Source organism: Arachis ipaensis, chromosome B7 (assembly GCF_059453495.1).
Source record: "Arachis ipaensis isolate K30076 ecotype BB chromosome B7, ASM5945349v1, whole genome shotgun sequence".
In the NCBI taxonomy this organism is placed as follows: Eukaryota; Viridiplantae; Streptophyta; class Magnoliopsida; order Fabales; family Fabaceae; genus Arachis; species Arachis ipaensis.
The window spans coordinates 106,517,510-106,526,294 of NC_142442.1; the positions used below are offsets into that span (position 1 = coordinate 106,517,510).

The 8,785-nt window shown below is 40.6% G+C and overlaps 2 non-coding genes across 2 annotated transcripts; both read right to left on the reverse strand.

The window, feature by feature from the left end:
- Nucleotides 1-535: 535 nt before the first annotated feature.
- LOC148553636 (small nucleolar RNA R71) lies at nucleotides 536-639 on the reverse strand. Its single transcript, XR_015893549.1, has one exon. It is a non-coding gene; the product is annotated as a small nucleolar RNA R71 (small nucleolar RNA).
- A 6,019-nt stretch (nucleotides 640-6,658) lies between these two features.
- On the reverse strand, nucleotides 6,659-6,766 carry LOC148553637 (small nucleolar RNA R71). The gene has a single exon (XR_015893372.1). It is a non-coding gene; the product is annotated as a small nucleolar RNA R71 (small nucleolar RNA).
- Between the last annotated feature and the right edge of the window lie 2,019 nt (nucleotides 6,767-8,785).

The window sequence follows — 8,785 nt, forward strand, 5'->3', positions numbered from 1 at the left end:
CAGGAGCAAGGATAAGAACATTCTTGTTGAAGCTGATCTGGAACCTGAAAGGACTCTAAAGAGGAAGCTAAGAGAAGCTAAAGCACAACACTCTGGAGAGGACCTGATAGAATTTTTCAAAAAAGAAGAAGAGAAGGCCGAATCCAATAACAATGGTGGAGATGCAAAGAAGATGCTTGGTGACTTTATTGCACCCTCTTCTGACATCTGTGGAAGAAGCATCTCAATTCCTACAATTGGAGCAAATAACTTTGAGCTTAAGCCTTAATTAGTTTCTCTGATGCAGCAGAGCTGCAAGTTTCATGGACTTCCATTGGAAGATCCTCATCAGTTCTTAGCTGAATTCTTGCAAATCTGTGACACTGTTAAGACCAATGGGGTTAATCCTGAGGTCTACAGACTTATGCTTTTCCCTTTTGCTGTAAGAGACAGAACTAGGACATGGTTGGACTCACAACCTAAAGATAGCCTAAACTCTTGGAAAAAGTTGGTCAATGCTTTCTTGGCCAAGTTCTTTTCACCTCAAAAATTGAGAAAGCTTAGAGTGGAAGTCCAAACCTTTAGACAGAAGGAAGGTGAATCCCTCTATGATGCTTGGGAAAGATACAAGCAATTGATCAAAAGGTGTCCTTCTGACATGTTTTCAGAATGGAGCATCGTATGTATATTCTATGATGGTCTGTCTGAATTGTCCAAGATGTCATTGGATCACTCTGCCAGTGGACCTCTTCATCTGAAGAAGACGACTGCAGAAGCTTACGAACTCATTGAAATGGTTGCAAATAACCAGTTCATGTACACTTCTGAAAGGAATCCTGTGAATAATGGGATAACTCAAAAGAAAGGAGTTCTTGAAATTGATACTCTGAATGCAATATTGGCTCAGAACAAAATATTAACTCAGCAAGTCAATATGATTTCTCAGTGTCTGACTGAAATACAAGCTGCATCAGGCAGTACTAAAGAAGCCTCCCCTGAAGGAGAAGATTATGATCCTGAGAATCCTGCAATGGAAGACGTGAATTACATGGGAGAATCCTATGGAAACACCTATAATCCTTCATGGACGAATCATCCTAATCTCTCATGGAAGGATCAGCAGAAGCCTAATCAAGGCTTCAATAATAATAATGCTAGGAGAAATAGGTTTGTCAATAACAAACCTTTTCCATCATCTTCTCAGCAACAGACAGAGAATTATAAGCAGAGCCACTCTGACTTAGCAACCATAGTCTCTGATCTATCTAAAACCACTCACAGTTTCATGACTGAAACAAAGTCCTCCATTAGAAATTTAGAGGCACAAGTGGGTCAGCTGAGTAAAAGAGTTACTGAACTCCCTCCTAGTACTCTCCCAAGCAATACAAATGAGAATCCAAAAAGAGAGTGCAAGGCCATACTATAACCAACATGGCCGAACCTGGAGAGGAAGAAAAGGCAGTGATTTCCAATGAGGAAGACCTCAATGGACGTCCACTAGCCACTAAGGAGTTCCCTAATGAGGAACCAAAGGAATCTGAGGCTCATATAGAGACCATAGAGATTCCACTGAACTTACTATTGCCATTCATGAGCTCTGATGAGTATTCTTCCTCTGAAGAGGATGAAGATATTATTGAAGAGCAAGTTGCTCAATATCTAGGAGCAATCATGAAGCTAAATGCCAAGTTATTTGGTAATGAGACTTGGGAGGATGAACTCCCATTGCTCATCAATGAACTAAATGATCTGGTTCAACTGAAATTACCTAAGAAGAAATAGGATCCTGGAAAGTTCTTAATACCTTATACCATAGGCATTATGACCTTTGAGAAGGCTCTGTGTGACCTGGGGTCAGGGATAAACCTCATGCCCCTCTCTGTAATGGAGAAACTAGGGATCTTTGAGGTGCAAGCTGTAAGAATCTCTCTAGAGATGGCAGACAATTCAAGGGAACAAGCTTATGGACTTGTAGAGGATGTCTTGGTGAAGGTTGAAGGCCTGTACATCCCTACTGATGTCATAATCCTAGAAACTGGGAAGGATGAAGATGATTCCATCATCCTTGGAAGACCCTTCCTAGCCACAGCAAGAGCTGTGATTGATGTGGGTCGAGGAGAGCTAGTCCTTCAATTGAATGAGGACTACCTTGTGTTTAAGGCTCAAGGATCTTCTTCTGTAACCAAGGAGAGGAAGCATGAAAAGCTTCTCTCAATATAGAGTCAAACAAAGCCCCCACACTCAACTTCTAAGTTTGGTGTTGGGAGGCCATCATTAAGCTCTGAGTCTTTATAAAGCTCTCTAAGAGCTTTACTGTCAAGCTATTGACATTAAAGAAGCGCTTGTTGGGAGGCACCCCAATGTTATTTAATTATATTTTATTATTTTCCATTGTTATTTTATGTTTTCTTTAGGTTGATGATCATGTGAAGTCACAAAAACAACAAAAAAATCAAAAACAGAATGAAAAACAGCATTAAAAATAGCACACCCTGGAGGACAAGCTTACTGGCGTTTAAACGCCAGTAAGGATAGTAGAATGGGCGTTTAACGCCCAGCCTGGCAGCATTCTGGGCGTTAAATACCAGAATGGGTAGCACTCTGGGTGTTTAACGCCAGAAAAGGCTGTCTGGCATCTGGCTGGCGTTAAACGCCAGAAATGGGCATCTGGCTGGCGTTAACGACAGAAATGGGCAGCAGACTGGCGTTTAACGCCAGGAAAGGTAGCAGAGCTAGCGTTTAATGCCTGGAAAGGTAGCAGAGCTGGCGTTAAATGCCAGATTGGGCACAGAATGGGCATTTGAATGCCAGAATGGTGCAGGAACTCAAATTCCTTGACACCTCAGGATCTGTAGACCCCACAGGATCCCCACCTACCCCACTTCTTCTTCTCTCCTCTTTACACCTTTCCATAACACTCTTCCCCAAATACCCTTGACCAATCCCATCATTAACTCTTCCCCAAATATTCTTCACCTATCAAATCCTACCCTATTCCCCATATTCTCTTCACCACTCACATCTATCTATCAATTAACCCCACCTACCTCACCATTCAAATTCAAACCATTTCCCTCCCAAACCCACCCACACATGGCCGAATACCCCCTCTCTTACCCTATAAATACCCCTCCTCACTACCTTCATATTCACACAACATACACACTATAACCTACCTTGGCCGAACCTACACCAACCCTCCATCTCCTCTATTTCTTCTTCTTCTACTCTTTTCTTTCTTCTTTTGCTTGAGGAAGAGCAAATGTTCTAAGTTTAGTGTCGGAAAAGCTAAAGCTTTTTGTTTTTCATAACCACTAATGGCACCTAAGGCTGGAGAAACCTCTAGAAAGAGGAAAGGGAAGACAATTGCTTCGACCTCAGAGTCATGGGAGATGGAGAGATTCAACTCAAAGGACCATCAAGATCACTTCTATGATGTTGTGGCCAAGAAAAAGGTGATCCCCGAGGTCCCCTTCAAGCTCAAAAAAAGTGAATATCTAGAGATCCGACATGAAATTTGAAGAAGAGGTTGGAAAATCCTCACCAACCCCATTCAACAAGTCAGGATCTTAATGGTTCAAGAGTTCTATGCCAATGCATGGATCACTAAGAACCACGACAAAAGTATGAACCCGAACCCAAAGAATTGGCTCACAATGGTTCGAGGAAAATACTTGGATTTTAGTCCAGAAAATGTGAGGCTAGCATTCAACTTGCCAATGATGCAAGGATATCCTCACCCTTTCACTAGAAGGGTTAACTTTGATCACAGGTTGGACTAAGTCCTTAGGGACATTTTTGTGGAAGGCGCTCAATGGAAGAGAGACTCAAGAGGCAAGCCGGTTCAACTAAAAAGGCTTGACCTCAAGCCCGTGGCTAGGGGATGGTTGGAGTTCATCCAACGCTCTATCATTCCTACTAGCAACCGGTCTGAAGTTACAATAGACCGGGCTATCATAATCCATAGTATCATGAATAGAGAGAAAGTAGAAGTTCATGAGATCATTTCCCTAGAACTCTACAAGGTAGCGGACAAGCCTTCCACTTTGGCAAGGTTAGCCTTCCCTCATCTCATTTGTCACCTATGCAATTCAGCCGGAGTTGTCATAGAGGAAGACATCCTCATTGAAGAGGATAAGCCCATCACTAAGAAAAGGATGGAGCAAAGAAGAGAGCCCACTCATGGACCTCAATAAGAGTTTGAGGAAGTTCCTCATCATGAAATCCCTGAAATGCCTCAAGGAATGCACTTTCCTCCACAAAACTACTGGGAGCAAATCAACACCTCCCTAGGAGAATTGAGTTCCAAAATGGGACAACTAAGGATGGAGCACCAAGAGCATTCCATCCTCCTCCATAAAATTAGAGAAGACTAAATAACCGTGAGGGAGGAGCAACAAAGGCAAGGAAGAGACATAGAGGAGCTAAAGCACTCCATAAGATCTTGAAGAGGAAGAACAAGCCGCAATCACTAAGGTGGACCCGTTCTTTAAATTTTCTTGTTCTTTATTTTCTGTTTTTTGTTCCCTATGCTTTATGTTTTATCTATGAATCCATCACCTTTCTTAAATGAAAAATTTTTTTTAATTGCAAAAGAACAAGAAGTACATGGTTTCAAATTCTATCTTGAAATTAGTTTAATTATTTTGATGTGCTGGCAATACCTTTTGATTTCTGAATGAATGCTTGAATAGTGCATATTTTTGAATTTTTTGTTTATGAATGTTAAAATTGTTGGCTCTTGAAAGAATAATGAAAAAGGAAAAATATTATTGATAATCTGAAAAATCATAAAATTGATTCTTGAAGCAAGAAAAAACAGTGAAAAGCTTGCAAAAAAAAAAGTGGCAAAAAAAAAGAGAAAAAGCAAGCAGAAAAAGCCAATAACCCTTTAAACCAAAAGGCAAGGGTAAAAAGGATCCAAGGCTTTGAGCATTAATGGATAGGAGGGCCCATAGGAATAAAATCCTGGCCTAAGTAGCTAAACCAAGCTGTCCCTAACCATGTGCTTGTGACGTGAAGGTGTCAAGTGAAAAGCTTGAGACTGAGCGGTTAAAGTCGTGGTCCAAAGCAAAAAAAAGAGTGTGCTTAAGAGCTCTGGACACCTCTAACTGGAGACTCTAGCAAAGCTGAGTCACAATCTAAAAAAGTTCACCCAGTTATGTGTCTGTGGCATTTATGTATCCGGTGGTAATACTGGAAAACAAAATGCTTAGGGTCACGGCCAAGACTCATAAAGTAGCTGTGTTTAAGAATCAACATACTGAACTAGGAGAATGAATAACACTATCTGAATTCTGAGTCCTATAGATACCAATTATTCTGAACTTCAAAGGATAAAGTGAGATGCCAAAACTGTTCAGAAGCAAAAAAGCTACAAGTCCCGCTCATCTAATTGAAGCTAATCTTCATTGATAACTTTAGAATTCATTGTATATTCTCTTCTTTTTATCCTATTTTATCTTTTGTTGCTTGGGGACAAGCAACAATTTAAGTTTGGTGTTATGATGAGCGGATAATTTATACCCTTTTTTGCATTGTTTTTACATAGTTTTTAGCATGTTTTAATTACTTTTTATTATATATTTATTAGTTTTTATTCAAAAATCAAATTTCTGGACTTTACTATGAGTTTGTGTGTTTTTCTGTGATTTCAGGAATTTTCTGGCTGAAATTGAAGGACCTGAGCAAAAATCCGATTCATAGGCTGAAAAAGGACTGCAGATGCTGTTGGATTCTGACCTCTCTACAATCGAAGTGGATTTTTTGGCACTACAGAAGCCTAATTGGCACGTTCTGAAATGCATTGGAAAGTAGACATCCTGGGCTTTCTAGAAATATATAATAGTCCATACTTTGCCCGAGATTTGATGGCCCAAACTGGCATTCAAAGTCAGCCTAAAACATCTTGGCGTAAAACGCCCAAACTGGCACCAAAGTGGGCGTTTAACTCCAGGAAAAGTCTAAGAATGAAAAAGCTTCAATGCTCAACCCAAGAACACACCAAGTGAGCCCAGGAAGTGGATTTCTGCACTATCTGCACTTAGTTACTCATTTTCAAATTCTACTCACATAAAAGAATCTCTATACTGTGACATAGAGGATTCCTATTCTTTTCTGTTCTCTTCTTTTTCATATGAGCAGGAACAAGGATAAGAACGTTCTTGTTGAGGCTGATCCTGAACCTGAAAGGACTCTGAAGAGGAAACTAAGAGAAGCTAAAGCACAAAACTATGGAGAGGACCTAACAAAAATTTTCTAAAAAGAAGAAGACATGGCAGCCGAAAATAACAACAATGGTGGAGATGCAAGGAAGATGCTTGGTGACTTTACTGCACCCACTTCTGACTTCTCTGGAAGAAGCATCTCAATTCCTACAATTGGAGCAAACAACTTTGAGCTTAAGCTTCAATTAGTTTCTCTAATGCAGCAGAATTGCAAGTTTCATGGACTTCCATTGGAAGATCCTCATCAGTTCTTGGCTGAATTCTTGCAAATTTGTGACACTGTCAAGACCAATGCGGTTAATCTTGAGGACTACAGACTTATGCTTTTCCCCTTTGCTGTAAGAGACAGAGCTAGGACATGGTTGGACTCACGACCTAAAGAAAGCCTGAACTCTTGGGAAAAGTTGGTCAATGCTTTCTTGGCAAAATTATTTCCACCTCAAAAGTTGAGCAAGCTTAGAGTGGAAGTCAAAACCTTCAGACAGAAAGAAGGTGAATCCCTCTATGAAGCTTGGGAAAGATACAAGCAATTGATCAGAAGGTGTCCTTCTGACATGCTTTCAGAATGGAGCATCTTATGTATATTCTATGATGGTCTGTCTGAATTATCCAAGATGTCATTGGACCACTCTACTGGTAGATCTCTTCATCTGAAGAAGACGCCTGCAGAAGCCCAAGAACTCATTGAAATGGTTGCAAATAACCAATTCAGGTACACTTCTGAAAGAAATCCTGTGAATAATGGGACAACTCAGAAGAAAAGAGTTCTTGAGATTAATACTCTGAATGCAATAATGGCTCAGAATAAAATATTGAGTCAGCAAGTTAATATGATTTCTCAGAGTCTGACTGGAATACAAGCTGCATCCGGCAGTACTAAAGAAGCTTCCTCTGAAGAAGAAGCTTATGACCCTGAGAACTCTGCAATGGAAGAGGCGAATTACATGGGAGAATCCTATGGAAACACTTATAATCCTTCATGAAGGAATCATCCTAATTTCTCATGGAAGGATCAGCAGAAGCCTAATCAAGGCTTCAATAATAATAATGGTGGGAGAAATAGGTTTGGCAATAGCAAACCTTTTACATCATCTTCTGAGCAACAGACAGAGAATTCTAAGCAGAGCCTCTCTAACTTAGCAACCATAGTCTCTGATCTATCTAAGACCACTCTCAGTTTCATAACTGAAACAAGGTCCTCCATTAGAAATTTGGAGGCACAAGTGGGTCAACTGAGTAAAAGAGTTACTAAAATCCCTCCTAGTACTCTCCCAAGCAATACAAAAAAGAATCCAAAAAGAGAGTGCAAGGCCATCAATATAACCAACATGGCCGAACCTATAGAGGAGGAAAAGGCAGTGATTTGCAATGAGGAAGACCTCAATGGACGTCCACTGACCCCTAAGGAGTTCTCCATTGAGAAACCAAAGGAATACGAGGCTCATATAGAGACCATAGAGATTCTACTGAACTTACTGTTGCCATTCATGAGCTCTGATGAGTATTCTTCCTCTGAAGAGGATGAAGATATTATTGAAGAGCAAGTTGCCAGTATCTAGGAGCAATCATGAAGCTGAATGCCAAGTTATTTGGTAATGAGACTTGGGAGGATGAACCTCCATTGCTCATCAATGAACTGAACACCTTGGTTCAACAGAAATTACGTCAGAAGAAAACGGATCCCAGAAAATTCTTAATACCTTGCATCATAGGCACCATGACCTTTAGGAAGGCTCTGTGTGGCCTTAGTTCAAGTATAAACCTCATGCCACTCTCTGTAATGGAGAAACTAGGGATCTTTGAGGTACAAGCTGCAAGAATCTCACTAGAGATAGCAAACAATTCAAGGAAACAGGATTATGGACTTGTAGAGGATGTCTTAGTGAAGGTTGAAGGCTTTTACATCCCTGCTGATTTCATAATCCTAGACACTGGGAAGGAAGAGGATAAATCCATCATCCTTGGAAGACCCTTCCTAGCCATAGCAAGAGCTATGGTTGATGTGGACAAAGGAGAGTTAATCCTTCAATTGAATGAGGACTACCTTGTGTTTAGGGCTCAATGATCTTCTTCTGTAACCATGGAGAGGAAGCATGAAAAGCTTCTCTCAGTACAGAGTCAAACAGAGCCCCTACACTCAACTTCTAAGTTTGGTGTTGGGAGGCCACCATTAAGCTCTGAGTCTCTGTGAAGCTCTATGAGAGCTCACTGTCAAGCTATTGACATTAAAGAAGCGCTTGTTGGGAGGCAACCCAATGTTATTTAATTATATTTATTTATTTTCCATTGTCACTTTATGTTTTCTTTTTGTTGACGATCATGTTAAATCATAAAAACAAACACAAAATTAAAGCAAAATGAAAAATAGCATAAAAAATAGAACACCCTGGAGAACAGGCTTACTGGCGTTTAAACACCAGTAAGGATAGCAGAATGGGCGTTTAACGCCAAGCCTGGCAGCATTCTGGGTGTTAAACGCCAGAATGGGAAGCATTCTGGGCATTTAACGCCAGAAAGGGGTGTCTGGTGTCTGGCTGGCGTTAAACGCCAGAAATGGGTAGCAGACTGGCGTTTAACGC